This window comes from Pristiophorus japonicus, chromosome 18, assembly GCF_044704955.1.
Source record: "Pristiophorus japonicus isolate sPriJap1 chromosome 18, sPriJap1.hap1, whole genome shotgun sequence".
Lineage (NCBI taxonomy): Eukaryota > Metazoa > Chordata > Chondrichthyes > Pristiophoridae > Pristiophorus > Pristiophorus japonicus.
The window spans coordinates 68,036,357-68,058,704 of NC_091994.1; positions in this window are offsets into that span (position 1 = coordinate 68,036,357).

Consider the following 22,348-nt stretch of genomic DNA (forward strand, 5'->3'; position numbering starts at 1 on the left):
GTGCCTGTAAAATATTTTACTATTTTATTTTATATTCCTTGATAATTCCTATTTGCCTTCCTAATTGTTTTTTAGCTTCTTTCTTAATCTTTTTGTATTCTCCTTTATCATGCATTCATCTTAATGTATGCCTCTTTCCTTACCCTCAATTGTTCCCTTATAGCTTTATTCATCCATAGAGTCTCTTAGTGTTTAGTTTATTCTTTCCTTTTAGCAGAATATATTGTTCCTGCTCTCTGTTGAACACCATTTTAAATGTTTCCAATTGCTGTTCTACGTCATTTTTTGCCAATATTGTTATCCATTTTATTTTCCCAAGTTCTATTCTCAGCCCCGCAAAATCAGTTTTTCTCCAATCTATTACCCTGGTTTTCGGTATACTTATGTCCTTCTCAATTATCATCTTAAAGCATATTCTACTATGATCACTATTACCTAGATATTCCCCTACTTTTACTTCTCTTATCTGCTCTCGTTCATTCCCCATGACTATGTCCAATGTTGAATCTTCCCTTGTTAGGCTTTTTACATATTGGATTAGAAATTAATCCTGTACACATTGTAGGAACTCCATTCCCTTATCCTCTTTTCCTACCTCCTCTGTCCAATTAATATTGGGGTAGTTGAAATCTCCCATGATTAGAATTCTGTTTTTTACTCATTTCCCTAATTTGTCTGCATTGTTCTTCCTCCACCTCCCTTCCCTATTAGGTGGTCTGTAGACTACACCTGTTAGTGTGATTGGTTCTTTATTATATTTTATCTCTATCCACATGGATTATATTTTTATCTTGCTGATAGCTGCGTCACTTTTTCTATGGCCATTATGTTATCCATAATAAGTACAGCTACTCCACCTCCCCTTTTTGCCTCTCTATCTTTTCTACCCGTGTTGTACCCTGAAATGTTTAATTCCCAGTCCTGATTTTTCTGCAGCTACATCTCAGTAATCCTTGCTATGTCTGATTCCTCACAACGCATGATTGCCTCCAGTTCCCCTGTTTCATTACAGACACTGTGTGCATTGCTGTCCAGAGAGTATAACTCATTTTTAATACAATTTCCTCTCACTTTGGGCTTAACCATCTTTTTAGACTTCTATCACTCTATTTATTCCCTTGCAACATTACAACAGTGACTACACTCCAAAAGCACTTCATTGGCTGTAAAGCACTTTGAGACATCCGATGGTCATAAAAGACACTATATAAATGTTTTCTTTCTTTACTTCTTAATTTCTTTATTTTTCTTGCCATCAGTGTCCTCCCTTACTTTATTCTTTCTTATGCTCCCTTTTCCTGTTTTGTTTATATTTAGGCTGGTTACGTTTCTTGTAGATCCCTCCCCCATCTTACTGGTTTAAAGCCTTTGCCACCTGCCTATTTACCCTTTCCGCTAGGACATGGGTCCCATCCTGCTTCAGGTGGAGCCCGTCCCATCAGGAGGTGGCTCCATCAGTAAATGCCTCCATTTTAATGAGTGCTTTATTTTTAACACCTGAAGACCGTGCTTCCAAGGCCTTGGGAAACCCACCAGGAGAAAGTAGACGAGAAGGGCCGCATCCATGAAGTAAGTGCCTTTACAGCACTGATTGTGGGCCAGGGGGAAGAGCAGTGTTTACCCCCCAGCCCACCAAGCCGACCCTCCAACCACCCACCCCATGCCCCCGATATTGGCCAAACTCTTCCCCCCATGCTCAATTCCCTGATGTACGACTTCCCTACCGCGATGTCAGACTTACCTCAGCTGCTTTCCAGACCGTTTGTCACTCGGATGTCACTCAGATGGTCAGACTGTCACTGAGACTGTCAGACAGTCACTCAGACAGTCACTCAGATGGTCACTCAGTCAGTCACTCAGACAGTCAGTCACTCAGACTGTCACTCAGATGGTTACTCAGATGGTCACTAAGATGGTCAGATGGTCACTCAGACGGTCACTCACACAGTCAGTCACTCAGATGATCAGTCACTCAGACGGTCACTCAGACGGTCACTCAGAAGGTCAGTCACTCATTCGGTCAGTCACTCAGATGGTCACTCAGACGGTCACTCAGGTGGTCAGTCACTCAGATGGTCAGACGGTCACTCAGACAGTCAGTCACTCAGACGGTCAGTCACTCAGATGGTCACTGAGACTGTCACTCAGACGGTCACTCAGACGGTCACTCAGATGGTCACTCAGACGGTCACACAGACGGTCACTCTGACCGGCTGTCGAGCGGTAAACCTGTTGAAAAAAATTGAAACAGATCTTGCCGTTAAATTTGGCAGGCGGGAAACCCTTACTTCCGGGTTACTCATCCTGAACTCCCACCCCGCTCCCTTCCTGGCTCTGAATCATTATTGGACCTCTAATCTTCATTATATGTATCAAGTATATGGGAAAAATAATATTGCAAGATCTTGGAGCTCATCAAACCCACCAGCAATGAAGCCACAGTGATAAAGTACACCTGCTCTCGGCAGGACATGCCACCTGTGTGGAAACTCCAGAATATTACAAGGGGGCCGGAATTGATCACCTCACCACCCACTGCCGCCGACATTCCTCCTGAAGATCCGGCCAGAGCCACTTTCGAGGTGGCCTGGAGGGGGCCGGAGGGGCGAGCCGCGGGGAAGCGCCCGCTGACGTCAGCGGACGGCCGAGTGGCGCAACTGAGCTCCTGCCCGCCGAGCGGCCAGATTCCTGCGGGCGGGAGTCAGCGGTGGAACGGGGGTGGACCGCTGGCTGGGGGTTGGTCTGTCCCCAACGATAAGTCTCAAGATCCTGAAAGAAAAGGTTTGTGAACATGTTTTTTTTCCCACAGCGACTTACCTGGATCGGGTCCCCTGAAGGTATTCCGATAGTTTTTTATTTTTTCTTGCTGAGTTTTATTTCCAGCTGTTCGACCCTCTGTGGGCCCGACTCCATCCTCGGCGGCACTTGGGTGGCATTCTCTGCTGCTGAGAATAAGAGCTCCCGCCTGCTGCCACCCAGATAGGTGGCATACGACGTCCATTTGCCGCCCGACGACCTTCGAGGGACCTCGGCTATGAAAACCCAACCGAAAGTACCATCTGGTACTTTGGTGGCCATCTGGGCAGCACTTGGGCGGGCAGAGGCCTTGACCAAATTTGGCCCCAAAGAGTCCTGTATAGCATGCAATCATTGGGCATAAGGAACCAGAGACCAAGAGGTACATGGACACGTTTAATGCAAACTGTACAATATCTGTACTGACTGCTGGGAAAATCTTTGGGGGGGGAGCACATGAAGTGGTGATCAGCAATACACGACAGACCAGCTGGTTATTACCCTGAAGGAGAAAGATCAACAAGAGAAGCAAGACCAGCTACAGCAGCAATCCCCGACAGATGGGTGTGTGAGACAAATGGACGAGCGTGCTGCTCTCGTGTTGGCCTCAACAGGGAATCAGCACAGAATGAATACTGACTGCCCTTCCAACAAGTGTTGCTATCTTCGAGTACCAAGGGCTGCTAGGAAGAAGATGAACCAATTACAAATTTTATATTAAATTCATCACTTTCAGAAATCATTCAGACCCTCCAATAATTATCTCCCTTGCTCGTATATTTTACAGGATGCAATAAATGTTTTATTTCTGATAATTATGTTGTGATTTCAGGCACCTTTGGGGCGTGCCCTAAAGAAGCTATACTGAAACTTCATTAAGTGGGACAGGATTAAATATGAATTTTAAATATGAGTTTTACAAATTGGGTGCTATAATTGAAGAGATTAAAAATAATTATTAGCATGAACTCATTAAAAACTTTGCCTGTAGAGAACCAAAATAAAACAAAGTGCAAAAATATTTTGTGAAATCACAATGATCAAATGAACCAACATAATCAAAATGATTCATCGGAAATGGTGAGGTGCAGGATCGCAGAGCAGCAAGCGCGATCACACCAAGTCTACTCTGGGGAAATGGCCAAGAGCCAGCCTGTCAGCTATCCAGCCAAAGTGAGGCCCGAAGAGAAGCATATGTAGCCAAACCAGAAATTAAGTCAATAAACATTGCAGGAGAAATTAATTTTCATTTTCAAAGGCAGTCCGTCGGAATCAAGGAAGACTTGCTTCCACTCCCAAAGTGAGTTCTTTGATGGCTGAACAGTCCGATACGAGAGCCACAGACCCTGTTACAGGTGGGACAGACATTTGTCGGGGGAAGGGTTCGGTGGGGCTGGTTTGCCGCACACTCCTTCCGCTGCCTGCGCTTGGCCCCTTCACGCTCTTTCCGTTGAGACGCAAAAAGATCACACCCTCCTGGATGCACTTTCTCCACCTCGGACTGTCTTCGGCTAGGATCTCCCAGATGTCAGTGGTGATGTCGCACTTTAACAGGGAGGCTTTGAGGGTGTCCTTATAACGTTTCCGCTGTCCACCTTTGGCTCGTTTACCATGAAGGAGCTTCGCATGAAGCATTTGCTTAGGGAGTCTCGTATCTGGCATGCGACCTATGTGGCCTGCCCAGCGAAGCTGATCGAGTGTGGTCAGTGCTTCAATGCTGGGGATGTTAGCCTGGGCGAGGACACTGATGTTGGTGCGCCTGTCCTCCCAGGGGCTTTGCAGGATCTTGCAGCGACATCATTAGTGATATATCTCCAGGGACTTGAGGTGCCTTCTGTACATCGTCCATGCCTCAGATCCATACAGGAGGGCGGGTATTACTACAACCCTGTAGACCATGAGCTTGGTGGTAGATTTGAGGGTCTGGTCTTCAAATACTCTTTTCTTCAGAAGGCCGAAGGCTGCACTGGCGCACTGGAGGCGGTGTTGAATCTCCACATCAATGTCTGTCTTTGTTGATAAGAGGCTCCCGAGATATGGGAAATGGTCCACGTTGTCGAGGGTCGCGCTGTGAATCTTGATGATTGGAGGGCAGTGCTGTGCGGCGGGGACAGGCTGGTGGAGGACCTTTGTCTTACGGACATTAAGCATAAGGCCCATGCTTTCATATGCCTCAGTGAATACATTGACTATATCCTGGAGTTCAGCCTTAGAATGTGCACAGACGCAGGCATCGTCCGCATACTGCATCTCAACGGCAGAGGTTGGGGTGATCTTGGACCTGGCTTGGAGGTGGCAGAGGTTAAACAGCTTCCCACTGGTTCTGTAGTTTAGTTCCACTCCAGCGAGGAGCTTGTTGACAGTGAGGTGGAGCATGGCGGCGAGGAAGATTGAGAAGAGGGTTGGAGCGATAACGCAGCCCTGTTTGACCCAGGTCCGGACGTGGATTGGGTCTGTAATGGATCCGTTGGTAAGGATCACGGCCTGCATGTCATCGTGAAGCAGGCGAAGGATGTTAACAAACTTTTGGGAGCATCCGAAACGGAGGAGAACGTTCCATAGACCCTCACGGTTGACAGTGTCAAAGGCCTTTGTAAGATTGAAAAAGGCCATGTATAAGGGCTGGCACTGCTCCCTGCATTTTTCCTGAAGTTGTCGTGCTGCAAAGATCATGTCTGTTGTGCCCCATAGGGGACGAAATCCACATTGTGATTCCGGGAGGAGCTCCTCGGCCACAGGGAGAAGACAATTGAGGAGAACTCTAGCGACAACTTTCCCAGTGGCTGATAGCAGGGAGATTTCCCTGTAGTTGCCGCAGTCGGACTTGTCCCCTTTTTAAAAAATGGTCATGATCACTGCATCTCTGAGATTTCCCGGCATGCTCTCCTCCCTCCAGATGAGAGTGATAAGGTCATGTATCTGCGCCAACCACGCCTCTCCGCCATACTTTAGTGCCTCAGCAGGGATTCCATCTGCTCCCGTAGCCTTGTTATTCTTGAGCTGCTTTAAAGCTTTGCCAACCTCGTGCAATGTTGGAGTTTCACTGAGTTGGTGGCAGGTCGCATGCTGCGGCATGGAGTCGAGAACACTCGAGTCAAAGGCAGCGTCTCGATTGAGGAAATCTTCAAAGTGCTCCTTCCATCGGGCCCTGACAGCCTCGGTGTCCTTGATGAGTGTTTCCCCGTTCTTGGCCAGGAGTGGGTTGGGGCCTTGGGAGTTTGGACCGTAAGTGACCTTGACTGCCGTGAAGAATCCTCGTATATCGTGACTGTCGGCCAGTTGTTGTATCTCCTGTGCTTTCTCCATCCACCACCTGTTCTTTAGGTCCTGGATTTTTTGTTGGACCTGAGCCTTGAGCCGCCTGTAATGTTGCTTTGCTGCTCCCGAGTTGGGTTGTTGCTTGAGGATCAGAAATGCTCTGCGCTTGCGATCTATTAGTTCTTGGATCTCCTGATCATTTTCATCAAACCGGTCCTGGTGTTTTCTGGTTGAGTGACCAAGTGTCTCTTCACAGGCACTGGTTATGGAGGCCTGGAGGGCAGACCAAGCGCTATGGGCATTCAGCATCTCAGGGTCATCAAGGCACGCCAGATTGGCTGTGCGGCGCTCGCTGTGTAGGGCTCTCTTAGCTGGGTCTCTAAGTGCCCCGGCATTAACTTTTTTACGGAACTGCTCCTGCTGTCCCCTCTGCTTTGGGGCAATGTTAATGTTAATGATGGATCGGATTAGGCGGTGGTCCGTCCAGCAGTCATCAGCTCCTGTCATGGTGCGGGCAATGCGCACATCCTTGCGATCCCTGGCTCGGACGATGACATAGTTAAGCAGGTGCCAGTGTTTGGAGCGAGGGTGTTGCCAAAATGCCTTGTATTTGTCCCTCTGGTGGAACAGGGTATTGGTGATGAGGAGTTCATGCTCTAGACATTTTGTCAGGAGTAGGGTACCGCTGGAGTTGGCTTTCCGTACCCCCTCTCTGCCAATCACGCCTCCCCAGATGGCTGTGTCTTTGCTGACCCTGGCATTAAAATCACCCAGGAGGATCAATTTGTCACTGTGGGGATGTGGGACAAGGATGTCTCAAGGTTGGAATAAAAACCGTCTTTAGCCTTATCCATTGCATCGAGTGTAGAGGCATTTGCACCGATGACTGTGATGCATTGGTTCCAGGTAGGGTAATATGAAGAGTCATGAGACATTCGTTAACCCCACAGGGGGAGTCTTTGAGGCGGTCGACCAGCTCATTCGTGATGGCAAAGCTGACTCCATGAAGGCGGCATTCTGCCTCTGGTTTCCCTTTCCAGAAGAAGGTGTAACCTCCACCATGTTCCCTCAACTAGCCTTCCCCTGCCCGCTGGGTCTCTTAGGGCGGCGATGTCAATGTCAAAACATCTGAGTTCATGGGCAACTATGGCAGTGCGGCATTCCGGCCTGTTGCTGTTGGGATTGTCCATAATGGTCCTGATGTTCCAGGTCCCGAACTTCATTATGACGAAGTGGAAGATACCTGTGCGTGAGTTCTTTTAACGTGGGGTGGCCGCTGCACACCGGCAACCACACGGGCTTAGCTGAACAAGGTCTTGGTCCAGTGGCAAGGGGGTTCAGACAACTGGAGACCAGGCGCAGCTCTACAAGCCTAATTGCCTACAGCGAGGTATTGGCCGCAAGCTTGGCGCCGAGTAGCGCCATTGATGGTAGGTGGTCGGAGGCTTGGTTGGGGGCAGGCATTAGGAAGGTGACTTCCAAAGTTATTTTAAAAGTTAAAAGTTGATAAAGATTCACAATTTGTTTAAAAAGTTTCTAAGAGTTGTTAAAAAGTCTAAGATGTAAATCAATAATAGATGTTTAAAAGTATTTCAATTAAAAGTCTAAAATGTAAGTTTTAGAAGTTCTCTCAAATTGTATAAAAAGTTTAAAAGTTGGTTACAAGTTTAAAAATTGATTAAAAGTTGGTTAGGAGTTTAAGATGTTGGGTTGAACGCCGCTGCTGTTTGGGGGTGGTAACATTTTAAAGCCGGGCGCTAATGTTTCCCCACTCTCAAAAATTTGTCTTTAGTGCTCCAGGAAGGAAGTGGAATGTTAAAGCAACGCTCCACTTCCTTCTTGGAGCGCTAACAGCAGCAGGCGGGGTGGGGACCTCGGCAGCTGCTCACTGGGCCGTGCAGCGCTGCCGCGTACAAAGGGCCCTTCCCCCCCTTAACGGGATGGGCCTTCGCTGCAGGCTCGGCAATATAAAACGGACCGACCTGGACCAGCAAGGGAGCAGCGAACCCGTGCGTTCGGCCCGGCACTCGAGCAGAGCGCGGGCTGAGCGATCGCAAGCTGGAACCCGCAAAGAAAACGCAACAACAAAGATAAGTTGTTTTTTCATTTACCTCAGCCGCCTCACTGTTAATCATTACCCCGGTAGCGGCCGGCCGCTCGATCCACGCCTCGTGCAGCTGTCGGTGTTTGTGTCTGGCGCTGCTGCAAGGGGTGGAAGTGAATTTCGGGTCTGGGGTGCTAACGGGGCTATACGCGTCACAATGACGTTACAATCTCTAGGGGCCGGAGATTGGGGCGCAACGCCGTAGCGACAACATTAAACTCCCACCTGATATGGTGGGAGTCGATGTCAGCACAGCGCACCGTTGCAAAGGCATTTGCGCCCCATACGCCCGCCTCCCCCGCCCCGTGGGCACTAACGAGAGGCGCAAATTAGCCATGACCTGTTCAATAGGGTCACATTATCTGTTATTCCAACATCCCCAGGCTGACTACACTATCGAGGCTGGAATCTATGTATTACATCCAAAGGCAATATGTTATGTAACTAATTAAGAACAATGGGGCAGGACCTAATGTTACATGACAGGCATGACTTTCGAGCTTTAGTTTCTTTTAAAAATCCATGATTTTCCCATCAGTTACATTACAAAGTTAAGTGCCTGTAATGCCGAAGCAACATGCACCATGTTAAGTCACTAACTGGAAATACTAAAAATCATTAAACAAGACAATATAAACCCTAAAGGTCCAATGTCCCCTAATGAACAGCAATGCTGCCCCCGAACGGTCCGACTGTTCAGAAATCCAGCTATTAACTGTCCCCCTCTCCCTTCCACTCTATTAGCAGAAATGCAACCAAACCCCCAAAGTTGGCCATCTCCTTTCTCACGAAGAACAAATCTCCATCCCTTCACAGATTGTCTCCCAGCCCCACTTGGAAATAATTTGGCCTCTTCCTGCCCCGTCATTGTCACTAACTCACCATTTGCTCAATGAGGAGCAAATATCCCTCCCAACCCACTGAGAAACAAGTCGTGCTCCTTCCAGCCTCACAGCCAGAGGCAACTCAACATCAATCCCCTGGGCTGAAAAACCTTGTATAATGTTCCCTCCCAACATGCAAGAAAAATTATCTTCCCCCGCCCCCCCACACAGAGGTGGAAATGGACCTGACCCAATTAGCCATACTCCTCCATGCTGTCCTCCTCCACTTCTTCTCTCTCTTCCTCCACCCCCCTCTCTCTTCCAAGTGCATCTCTCCAATTCCATCCCCACCTTTGCCCCCAGAGCTCCCTTATCCTCCACTGTGAAGAAATGGGCCCTTGCCCTTGCCAAGTGCCTTGCATCCCTTCATTGTTCTCTGTTGCTCCTCCTCCTCCTGCCCTTTCCATCTCCCTAACCTCTTCCCCACCTATCTCCCCACCGTCCTCTTCCTCTCCCTCACTACCCTCACACATTCTATCTCCCTCCTTCCCCTCCCTTACTTCGGTTCAGTTATTTCAATTCTATAATTTCTTATAATTGTCTAATTCTCTAATAACACTATCATTCAGTTAATACTTAATTGGCCTCTGTGTAATAATGTGGGTCTTAAGCTAATTGAATATTTATGATTTAGGATGTATCTTGTGTCATGTTTTTGCTGTGTGGAATCCTCAGAGTGGGATTTTTTGTTTAAAAACGTTGATAAATTGAACTAGAGCATGGTTGATAATATACCACGTGACTATAATTATTATGTGGATCAGTGCAGCTTTCAAAAGGTTCCAACTACTTTCTATTGCCTTCTTTTGTTTTTAAGGAGCTAATTACCATACCTTCAAGTTAAAAGTCCTGCACTGGTCTGAAGAGCAATGAGGAGGGACATTTCTTCAGGGAGTCAGTAACAGACTTTTGTCATGAAATCATACAGCTCGGAAGGCAGCAATTCAGCCCATTGTGTCTCTTCGAAAGTGCTGTCTAAATAGTGCCACTCACTGCCCTACGAACATACGAACAATGACGGACAAGTAAAGACCCTCTGGTGCATCGAGCCTTGCCCACACAATTGCAATACCTCGTGTATCACAACAGATACACTCCACCCCCACCACAAACCATGTGATCCCCTGGGAGAGGCAAAAAAACAGATTAAAAAACCCAGGCCAATTTGAGGGGAAAAAATCTGGGGAATTCCTCTCCGACCCATCTAGGCGATCGGAACTAGTCCAGGAGATCACTCTGGCCCTGAATTCCCTGAAGTACCTACCTTCTGTAAGACGTGATCTCCACCCCAGCCAGAAACAAATCCACCTTTCGCTTGAAGGAATTCAGTGAGTCTGCATACATCACATGGAACGGCAGCTTGTTCCAGAGGTCTACTGTTCTCTGGGAAAAGAACCACCTCCTGACATCTAACGTAAATCTAGCCCGATACAACTTAAATTTGTGACCCCTGGTCCTACCTAACCTATTTATTTGAAATAAACTGTCAGCTGGAACACTGGTTATTCCCTTTATTACCTTATAAACCTCAATCAGATCCCCAGAGCCCTGCAATGCTTTCTCCTTCAAATAGTTATCCAATTCTCTTTTGAAGGTTATTATTGAATCTGCTCCCACCGCCCTTTCAGGAAGTGCATTTCAGACTATAACAACTTGCTGCGTAAATTTTTTAATCCTCATCTTGCCTCTGATTCGTCTGCCAATTACCTTAAATCTGTGTCTTTTGGTTACTTGCCAGTGGAAACAGTTTCTCTCTATAAACTAAATCAAAACCCTTCATGATTTTGAACATCTTTATTAAATCACTCTTAACCTTCGCTGCACTAAGGAAAATAATCCCAATTTCTCCAGTCTCTCCACATAACTGAAGTGCCTCATCCCTGCTACCATTCTAGTAAATTTACTCTGCATCCTCATCAAGGCCTTGCCATTCTTGCTAAAGTGTGCTGCCCAGAATTGGGCACAGTTCTCCAGCTGGACTAAGAAGGCGGTTCACCACCACCTTCTCAAGGGGCAATTAGGGATGGGCAATAAATGCCGGCCTTGCCAGTGATGCCCACATCCCATGAAGAATTAAAAAAGAGCCTGAGGCCTAACCAGATTGCCATCTGCAGCAAAGTGACTTGCAGCTACCCTCCGGCAGCCAACATTCTTCGGAGGGAATTCGGCTCCTTTGGCTAAAGTGTCAGGTTTGCTCAGTAGTAACGCTGTTGTCTCTTGGGTTGGAAAGTCATGGGCTCAAGCACTGCAGGACTTGAGCACGTCAATATAAGCTGATACCTCCGTGCTGTACTGAGGAAGTGCTGCATTATCAGAGGTGCTTTTTGTAGATGAGATGTTAAACCTCGGGCTAGTCTGGCTGTTCAGGTGGACATCAAAGATCCCATGGCACTATTTCATTGAAGAGCAGGGAGTTGTCCCCGATGTCCTGGACAATATTTTTCCCTCAACCAACATCACTAAAACAAATTCACTGGTCATTCTCCCATTGCTGTTTGTGAGATCTTGCAGTGTGCAGATAGGCTGCCACCTTTGCCACAAAACAACAAAGACTGCACCAAGACCACATATGTCTGTGTGAATGTATAATGGTTCTGACACACCCACGGAAGGACACATACGTTAATGGTTTTCATTTCTGCAACTTATTTGCACAAAGTTCATTGGCATGGTCACCAGCTTCATAGAACAATGGATTGAATTGCAAGCACGAAAACATGGTTAAAGGTCCTGAATCCTGTGTAATGAAAGCAAAATTTGATGTTGTGGTTACAGGTAATCTAGTGTCCTGTTCATCTGCAGTATAATTTTTGGTGGTTTTATTCTGGCATTCTTCTGCTGGACAAAATAATTAGACGTTATTCAGAGTGAATCATGACAACACTGGTCCCACTTTACTCCCAGGATGGGCATTGAAAGCCCTGTTGTGTCAAGGTCACTGATCACTGATACTGCCACAATCACTGGGACAGACCTGCAAGGAGACGGAGACACATTGGAGGCTACAGTTAACTATTGTGGTTGCTGCATGTGCCACAACTAGGCTGCCTTCTAGTTTTAGGTGGCCTTGCAACAACTGACACAGCCCTGCAGCCCTCGGCACGGAGAAGATTTTCCTGTATGGTCATTGCCAGAGCCTACATAAATGGTTGATGATACTTTTGTAGGTGCAGACAATCCGCTGATGCTGGCTTTGGTCACCCTGGCATGCCTTATTTAATGCAGTGCCGCTGGACCCATGCTATACTGTGGTTGAGGGGCTTCCGAGGGAACATCTGGTTAGTCAGGCTATCTCAATGATGCCATTGGGTTTGCTGTTGTAATATATTTGCTTCACGGGTTCTTTGCTTCAGAATTCATAGCAACACATTGTTATAAAGAACTAGTTGGTTTATTAGCAAAGGTTTAACAATCACACTGTCAGCTGTGGCTCAGTGGGTCATAAACTTGCCTCTGAGCCAAAAGATTGTGGGTTCAAGATTACAAAGTGCTGCAGTACAGCGGGACCTGGGGGTACTTGTGCATGAAACACAAAAGGTTAGTATGCAGGTACAGCAAGTGATCAGGAAGGCCAATGGAATCTTGGCCTTTATTGCAAAGGGGATGGAGTATAAAAGCAGGGAAGTCTTGCTACAGTTGTACAGGGTATTGGTGAGGCCACACCTGGAATAGTGTGTGCAGTTTTGGTTTCCAAATTTACGAAAGGATATACTTGCTTTGGAGGCAGTTCAGAGAAGGTTCACGAGGTTGATTCTGGGGATGAGGGGGTTGACTTATGAAGAAAGGTTGAGTAGATTGGGCCTCTACTCATTGGAAATCAGAAAAATAAGAGATGATCTTATCAAAACGTATAAGATTATGAGGGGGCTTGACAAAGTGGATGCAGAGAGGATGTTTCCACTGATGGGGGAGACTAGAACTAGAGGGCATGATCTTAGAATAAGGGGCTGCCCAGTTAAAACAGAGATGAAGAGAAATTTCTTCTCTCAGAGGGTTGTAAATCTATGGAATTTGCTGCGTCAGAGAGCTATGGAAGCTGGGACACTCCATAAATTTAAGACAGAAATAGACAGTTTCTTAAACGATAAGGGGATAAGGGGTTATGGGGAGCAGGCAGGAAAGTGGAGTGGAGTCCATGATCAGATCAGCCATGATCTTATTTAATGGCGGAGCAGGCTCGAGGGGCCGTATGGACTACTCCTGTTCCTATTTCTTATGTTCTTATTGTTGTATATGCACGCCTGTTAACTGTGTGATGTCTGTAACACTGTTATGCCACATTGAATGTACCGTTATACTGTACACATCTTACCGGTACACCAGAGGGTGCTGCTGCTGCTGGAGACCTAGGGGTTGCCTGCACATGGCAGGTAACCCAGTATAAAAGGGAAGTCACAGCTTGCTGTCGTCACTCAGGAGCTGCAAATAAAGGACTACAGGTCTGCACAGTTTAAGTATCATACCCTGCATCGTGGAGCCATTACTAAAGGTGCCTACATACACTATAACTGGCGACGGGAATACGAGATCACGAACTACACGCTCAACATGTCTAACCTCAACAATTTTCAGCAATTTACAGGGGGAGGAGATTGGGACGCTTTTGTGGAAAGATTGGAACACTTCTTTATAGCCAACGACCTGGATGGGGACACACCGGCCACACTACCGAACAAACGCATGGCCATCCTGCTTAGCAGTTGTGGGCCCACCATCTATGGTCTCGTCAGGGACTTACTAGCCCCGGAGAAGACAACCACCAAGAGCTATGAGGAATTTGTAACAATCATACAGGAACAACTAAAACTGAAAGAAAGCATCCTCACAGCCAGGCACCGATTCTACACTTACCGGCGACCTGAGGGCCAAGAAATTGCCAAGTATGCTGCACACTTATGAAGACTAGCTAAACCGTGTGATTTTGATGATCACCTTAATGAAGCATTAAGGGATGTATTTGTCTTGGAATCGGCCATGTAGGCCTCCTACACAAATTGCTCTCGGTTGACATCACGGTCACCCTGCGGAAAGCAATTCAAGTGAGCCAGGCCTACATGGTTTCGGCCGGCGACTCCAGGCGAATGCTGACCCAGGACTCTAAACCGGCAAGCGTAGTTCACCGCATGGATACTTCTAAAGGCAGAAATTCTGCCCCAAGTCCCGCAACCCTGAGTCCGTCACATGGGGCAAACCGGATGGCCCCGTGCTGGCGTTGTGGAGGAAACCACAGGGCCCACCAGTGCCGCTACAAAGACTATGCATGCAAAGGCTGCAAAGAGAAAGGGCACCTTCAGAGAATGTGCAGAAAAGGCTGTACTCACTGTGGCCCCAAGTTTCCACACGCTACAAAACGGGCGCCCCTCCGAGCTGGGCGCCCGTTTTTCGCGCCGAAAACGGCGCCAGAAAAAAAACGCGCGATTCTGGAGCGCCCTGCAGCTCCATGTCTGCTTGGCGCGGTGCCCAGGGGGGGCGGAGCCTACACTCGCGCCGATTTTGTAAGTGGGAGGGGGCGGGTACCATTTAAATTAGTTTTTTTCCTGCCGGCAACGCTGCGCGTGCGCGTTGGAGCGTTCGCGCACGCGCAGTGTGAAGGAAACATTGGCACTCGGCCATTTTTGTAGTTCTTTGTAGCTGTTTAATTTTTGAACATTTTTTAATAAAAGCACATTGCCATCAGCACATCAGCAGTGAGGCTTCTTACAGCAGTGAGGAGGCTGCAGGAAGCCTCAGAAAGTTGAGGCAGCCGTTTCCCTCCCTCCCCCCCCCTGCCGTCGGGGAATGGCTGCTGAACTTGTGAGGCTTCCTGCAGCCTTCTCACTGTCTCCTTCCCCCCCCGCCCGCCGTCTGGAACGGCTTCCTCCTCCGCCCCCCACCGCAGGAACGAACAGCTGCCTCCTCTCTTTCTCCCCCCCACCCCCCCCCCCGCGGGAACGAACAGCTTCCTCCTTCCACCCCCCCCCGCGGGAACAGCTGCCTCAACTTGTGAGGCTTCCTGCAGCATTCTCCGTGCCTGAAGCACTTTCACACAGGTAGGAAGATGGTTTATTTAATCTTTTCTTTGCTTATAAATTTTTATTCAGGTTGGATTTATTTGTATAATATTTGTATAAGTATAAATAAGGATTTATTATAGAATTTAATGACTTCCCTCCCTTCCCCCCCACCTCGTTCTGGACGCCTAATTTGTAACCTGCGCCTGATTTTTTAATGTGTAGACAAGGTTTTTTCAGTTCTACAAAAATCTTCACTTGCTCCATTCTAAGTTAGTTTGGAGTACGTTTTCACTGTGGAAACTTTGAAATCAGGCGTCAGTGGCCGGACATGCCCCCTTTTGAAGAAAAAATTCTGTTCCAAAGTGAAACTGTTCTAACTGACTAGAACTGCAGAAAAAAAAATGTGGAGAATTGCGATTTCTAAGATAGTCCGTTCTCCACCAGTTGCTCCTAAAAATCAGGCGCAAATCATGTGGAAACTTGGAGCCTGTGTCTCTGATGCGTTGGCTGATCACCGGGGCTCAAACCCTAGAAGAAGAGTATGGAATATTTACCTGCTCCACCGGAAGTTCTCCATGGATGATGGAAGTGGACATCGATAGGGTCCCAGTCTCCATGAAGATTGAAAAGGGGCGAGCCAGTCTGTGATGATCCAAATGATCTTTGAAAAAATTTGGATGAAGCCTGCCACTCGACCAAAACTGTCTCCTGTCCAGGCAAAGCTGCTCACCTATACCAAAGGTAAAATCCAAATCATTGGCAGTGTAGTCATCCAGGTCTCCCAGAGCGGCGTGGAACAAACTCCCCCTGTGGATTGTAACCGGTGACGGTCCCACACTGCTGGGCAGGAATTGGATGAACCAGGTCCACATCAGGCGAGGTGGCCCTGTGGAAGAAAAGACCACCACAGCCCTCCTGCAGGAAAGCAAGGAAATGGCTGCAGCACCAGCAGCACAAGGAGAAACACGGAATCAAAATGGCCGCCGCCATGCCACCAGTGAGCATGGAGGAGCATCACATGACACCGAGCGGCCAATCGGATTTGAAGGCTCCCTTAAAGGAGACCGGTAACTTAAGAAATTCAAAGGGGAAGTTTCAACTATTTGAGTACACGGACTTTAAAGCTAAAGATGCGATTAAAGGGTGCAAGTATGACAATGTATGCAATGTAACAATGAATTGTGATGCTGGTTTAACTAATGTGACTAATGATATGAATGCAGGTGTCAGTAAGGTTACGAACAAGTTTATTATGCTTCATAGTAATGATAGAGAATGTGAAATGCCGAATGTAACCATATCTGTTGAAACCAGGACACCTAAAAGTGATGCAAATGCTAGAATGTATAATGCAGGCTCGACTATGTGTGATCAGAGCCAAGGTGTCATATATACCGGTAGGACACTGCCAAAGGACATTGGATCCTACAGGGACCATGCTGATGCCAATGGAATCCCCCTGTGGGAGACCCCCAGGTCCAGCAGGCTACCTGACCATGTAGCCTGGAGCTTTGGAACGAATGTGATGTCCCTTGCAGGACACACACACACGCAGTGGGAGCAGACCCACTACAGGGACAGTGGTCAATGGGCAGCCCAGCCATCACCAATGGCAACCTGCACCAGACCAGCCCTACACCCCCTGGCCACCAGGGCCAACACCAGGAGCATGAGGCCAATACCCTCCATCTTCCCTGGCAAACCCTGGGATGACCTGACCCTCATCCCCATTGGTGGACAAGGAACTCACCCAGTCTTGTGGCCCTGCCCACCACCTCACAACTACCCACATCACAGTGTATACACACCACCCACTGCTGCCATGGCTACCTCCCCGAGGGATCCCACAACAGTGACATCCACTTGGTTTGTGTGTGAGGGAGGGGAAACGTATAAGGCCAGTCTCAAGCACAGGAGTCACACCTGGCAACCACACAACCCTCACCACAGCCTCCCATAGCCCACCACTGATCACCTCCCCTGGTCATGACAATAAGGATATGAAAAATACTCAGCGGGGAGTATTGTTGTGTATGCATGTCTGTTCACTGTGTGATGTCTGTAACACTGTTATGCCACATTGCATGTACCCTTATACTGTACACACCTTACCGGTACACCAGAGGGTGCTGCTGCTGGAGACCTAGGGGTAGCCTGCACACGGCAGGTAACCCAGTATAAAAGGGAACTCACAGCTTGTTGTCATCACTCAGGAGCTGCAAATAAAGGACTGCAGGTCAACACAGTTTAAGTATCATACCCTGTCATTACTAAAGGTGCCTACATACACTATACTTATGTTCCACGAACTTAAGCACATAAATCTAGGCTGACCCTCCATTGCAGTGCTGAGTGAGTGCTGCACTGTTGGAGGTGTCGTCTTTCAGATGAGACATTAAAGCAAGGCCCCATCTGATCCCTCAGGTGGATGTAAAAATCCCATGGCACTATTTCGAAGAAGAGCAGAGGAGTTATTCCTGGTGTCCTGGCCAATATTTACCCCTCAATCAACACAACAAAAACAGGTTATCTGATCATTATCACATTGCTGTTTGTGGGAGCTTGTTGTACGCAAATTGGTTGCTGCATTTCCCACAGTACAACAGTGACTACACTCCAAAAGTACTCACTTGGCTGTGAAGCGCTTTGAGACGTCCAGTGGTCGTGAAAGGAGCTATATAAATGCAAGACTTTCTTTTTTTTCTTTTCACATTACCAGTTCAGCCACCAGGCTCACAACAACTTGCCTCATCATGGATCCCCTGAACCCAACTGGCTGGGGTTTTATTGAGTCTTGTGCACATCACGTGACTGGCTAAGCCACTCACAACTCAACAGCTCTACCAACCTGTGAGCACACAGGTGCGTACACTGCAGCTGTCCCAGTTACCCTGTGGAAGAGGAGGGTACACCTGCTCCAGTCATCTACCAAAGTGAGGTATAGCCAGCCCTGCAGGTGCGGGTGCACAGGTGCTACTGGATGGGCACCAAACATATATCTGGTGCTGCCCGACCTGCCTACTGTCCCTCCATAGATCCACCTCTTCTTCCACGCACAACAGATAGAAGGGTCCCCATTGGGAAACCCATTGTTGTGGTGCTGGAGGCAAACATAAATAATTTACATTAATTGGCACAAAGGCTCACGGCCAAGAGAAGAAAGAAAAACTTGCATTTATATAGCGCCTTTCACGGCTACCGAATGAAGCGCTTTTGGAGTGTAGTCAATGTGAAAAGCTGAGTGCCAAGATGAAGAAGATAGAAAAAAAGGAAGAAAAACAGTTTCGAACTTATCGTGCACATACCTATACATTATGAACAACTTTCTATGACCTCCAGGATATTTAGCACTGCCCAAAAGCCAGAAATAGCATTAAAATGCAGTGCCGATCCTTTTGAGGAGACCACTGGAAACTGGGTGAGGACACAGACACACCACATTTCTGGCGGGGAGTGTGGGGGTGGGGTGGGGGGGGTGGCGTGATGGGGAGTGCGGGGCGGGGGTGGGCGGGGGGGATGTTTGCCCAGTTGTCTCAAGTGGCCACTGTAGGACCTCCTGCAAAACGGGCGGTAAAGGGCAGAAACTCCATGACATAGAATGAAACACTTATTGAATGAAATATTGCATGAAGTACTGAGTGTAAAAGCCAATTGGTTGGTAGGTGTGGGTAATAAAAGGACTGAGGAGAGGCAAAGCTATTTGAAAATGCTTTAAGCTGTTTTTAGTCTTTTGAAACAATCAGACTAACACTCTGAACGGTAGTTTCCAAGGGGTGAAAGACACATGTTCCCTTCTCCTTTGTCCTCTGGCGCTGATCACCTCGAGTCTCGTCACCAAGAGCATGCAGGAAACAAGCGCAGGCAGCGGAAGGAACGTGCGGCAAACCTGTCCCACCCACCCTTTTCCTTCAACCACTGTCTATCCCAGCTGTGACAGAGACAGTAATTCTCGCATTGGACTGTTCAGTCACCTGAGAACTCACTTTTTGAGTGGAAACAAGTCTTCCTCGATTCCGAAGGACTGGCTATGATGATAGGATGCCTTTGCTATAATGGGCAAGATACCAGCCTCAAATTTGCTGCCGTTGACGTTTCAGCCTGAACACTTACCGTGGCCCATTTTGATTTGACGCCTTTGAATGGTCAGGAGGTGAATGAAGCAAGCATGCTTGCCCACCCAGTGAAAGTAGTCGCAGGCCGAACCATTGTCAGCTTGGGTCACATCATCATAACCGCGGCGAGGGATGGGAGGGAAGGAAATCTGATGGCTCTACCCTGAAACCCAGCCGCTCGAGTTAAGTTAAGCGGGGAGAAAATTCCGAAGATTGGCTGCGAGGATCGGACATCAGGTGGGTCGCTTTCTTTGACTCATCCTAGACCCTCAAAAAAACTCGCTAAAAAGCATTCCTGCCCTCTTTTTGCAATCACTGGTTCGGCTGCTTTACATCCAGCACCACCGAGCGACACTTTGGTCCGAGAAAATCGCATCAAAGTTCTGTGCACATTATATGACATAAGAACATAAGAAATAGGAGCAGGAGTAGGCCATCTGGCCCCTCAAGCCTTTCAATAAGATCACGGCCGATCTGATCTTGGCCTCAACTCCACTTCCCTGCCCGCTCCCCATAACCCTTGACTCCCTTATCGCTCAGAAATCTGTCTATCTCCACCTTAAATATATTCAAAGACCCAGTCTCCACAGCGCTCTGGGGTAAAGAATTCCAAAGATTCATGATCCTCTGAGAGAAGAAATTCCTCCTCATTTCCATTTTAAATGGGTGACCCCTGAAACTATGCCCCCTAGTTCTAGATTCCCTAGTGAGGGGAAACATCCTCTCTGCATCTAACCTGTCAAGCCCCCTCAGAAACTTATATGTGTCAATAAGATCAACTCTCAGTCTTCTAAACTCCAATGACTTTCGGCCCAACCTGCTCAACCTTCCTTGATATGACCTTGATTGGCTTTGTATTAATGAGGTTTCTGTCTGTCTCTGACAGGGGTTTGGCCCTAGATCCGACTGGTGATGAGGGGAGGGGTAACAACAGCGGGAATGGGGCAGTAAGTTCTGCACTTCAATTTTGAGCAGACTATTCTCCACTTCCTGCCCGATAATGGGGTTGACAATCAGGGCCAATGTGTTTGCATGACACATTTAAACAGGCTAACACCTCACTTGGCACAGCGACAGAGAGATCTCAAATCTTACAGTGGTGGATGTTGTCAGCTTCTATCTCCTGAAGTAATTTCCAAGTTCCCATATTTGTATCACAGGAATTTCAATAGTAAGTTGAGCATCTTAAAACATTAGGGGGGCAAAATTCGGTTGTGCCCCGTTTGGGGCGGTAATTTTTTACTTTTAGAAAATTTAGCGCCCAGCGAGATGCCTTGCCAAATTGGGCGAAATTGGGTGTTTTCACCCCAGGAGGCGGTAAATGAGGCGCCAATGGCCTCAGCTGAGTGCCGCAGGGGCACTATTCACAGACACTTACCCAATTACATTCAGCAATCAGCCTTCAATCCTCGACTCCAGCTCCATCAAGCTCTGAAAGCGGAGGTCACTTGAACCTGTTGATGCTCAGTTTCAGCCCTGCTGGACTTCAGTCACTGATCTATGGAGCTAAGGAAGCTTGTGAAATGGCTGCTGCTAATCTCCCTTCAAGGGAGAGGGCTACAAGATTCAACAATGTAGCTCTGGAGGCATTGCTGGGGGCACTCGAGACCAGGAGGGACTCCCTGTTCCCTGCCTTGGGAAGGTGGCCATCACCGCAGGTTTTCCAGGCCGTGTGGCGAGAGACGGCCCGGGAGGTGCCGTGTGGCGAGAGATGGCCCGGGAAGTGTCGGCCAGCACTGAGGTGCAGAGAAACCTCATCCCCTGTGCTGCAAAAAATTCAATGACCTATGTCGGACGGTGAAGGTGAGTACAAGCTTCCTCACCTCCTCCATACCAGCCTCTCAACCTCTGTCTGTGCACACTGTGCAAACCACCTCCACACCACTCCACCACCAAACATCTGCAGATACTCACACTCACACCCTCATCTCAGGCCTTGCCTACATTCACAGCTATTCAACCATGGCAGGAATATCTTCCACATACATAGCTGGACTCTTACTCACACAAGTTCCTTTCTTTTGCAGGCCAAGATGGCACATAACCGACAGAGGACTGGAGGAGAGGAAGCTGACCTGTGACCCCTCTCTGACCTTGACGACTGAGTGCTGCAGCTCATTGGCCCGCAGGTGGTGGGCATCATGGCCGGTGGAGACGTCGACCTCGCTGGGGGCAACAACAGTATCTATATCCCCTCTCCTTTTCTCATCCCACTTGCCCCTCACACCAGAAGGCTTTATCACTTTCCAGCTCCTGATACTGTCTGCCTTCCTTGCTTCATTCCTGCCCCACTGCCCTCACATTAATGCAAGTCTTGTGCCATTTATGTTTTCAAAAAAACAGGCAGAAGCTCACCATCCTGCACCTGAGCCCCCCCACCCCCGCCAAGACATTTGAGAGGAAGAGCAGGAGGAGGAGAAGCTGAACACTGCATCATTGCTCCTCTGGTGCTATGGATACTGGCACTTTGCATTCCTTGGAGGTTTGGTTAGTAGAGGGGTCTGCACTGGGTGATGCACCGGGGCCTAGTGGGCTGCAGCAAGGCCAAGAGGAAAAGGGAACCTTGGGAGCCATCTTCCCAGACTCTCAGAGAGACCATGGGGGCCCAGACCTCATGATGTGTATCATGAGCGATGTGGCAGCTTCTTCCATTGCAGCACAGGTGGAAGCATTGTAGTGTCTTAGTGCTGTAACACAGACAATGGTTGCTGGCATCGAAGCTCGGACTGCACTGCGCACAGTTTCAGCATGATGCCGTCATGTAGTCAATGACTGCTGGCATCCAGTCTCAGATTGCTCTCACGCAGTCTCAGCTGGATGCTATCATCATCATCATCATCATCATCAACATCATCATCATCATAATCATCATCCTCATCATAGGCAGTCCCTCGGAATCGAGGAAGACTTGCTTCCAGTCTAAAAATGAGTCCTTAGGTGGCTGAGCAGTCCAACACGAGAACCACAGTCCCTGTCACAGGTGGAACAGACAGTTGTTGAGGGAAAGGGTGTGTGGGACAGGTTTGCCGCACGCTCCTTCCGCTGCCTGCGCTTGGTTTCTGCAAGCTCTCGGCGATGAGACTCGAGGTGCTCAGCGCCCTCTCAGATGTACTTCCTCCACTTAGGGCGGTCTTTGGCCAGGGACTCCCAGGTGTCAGTGGGATGTCCTTGTAACGTTTCCTCTGCCCACCTTTGGCTCGT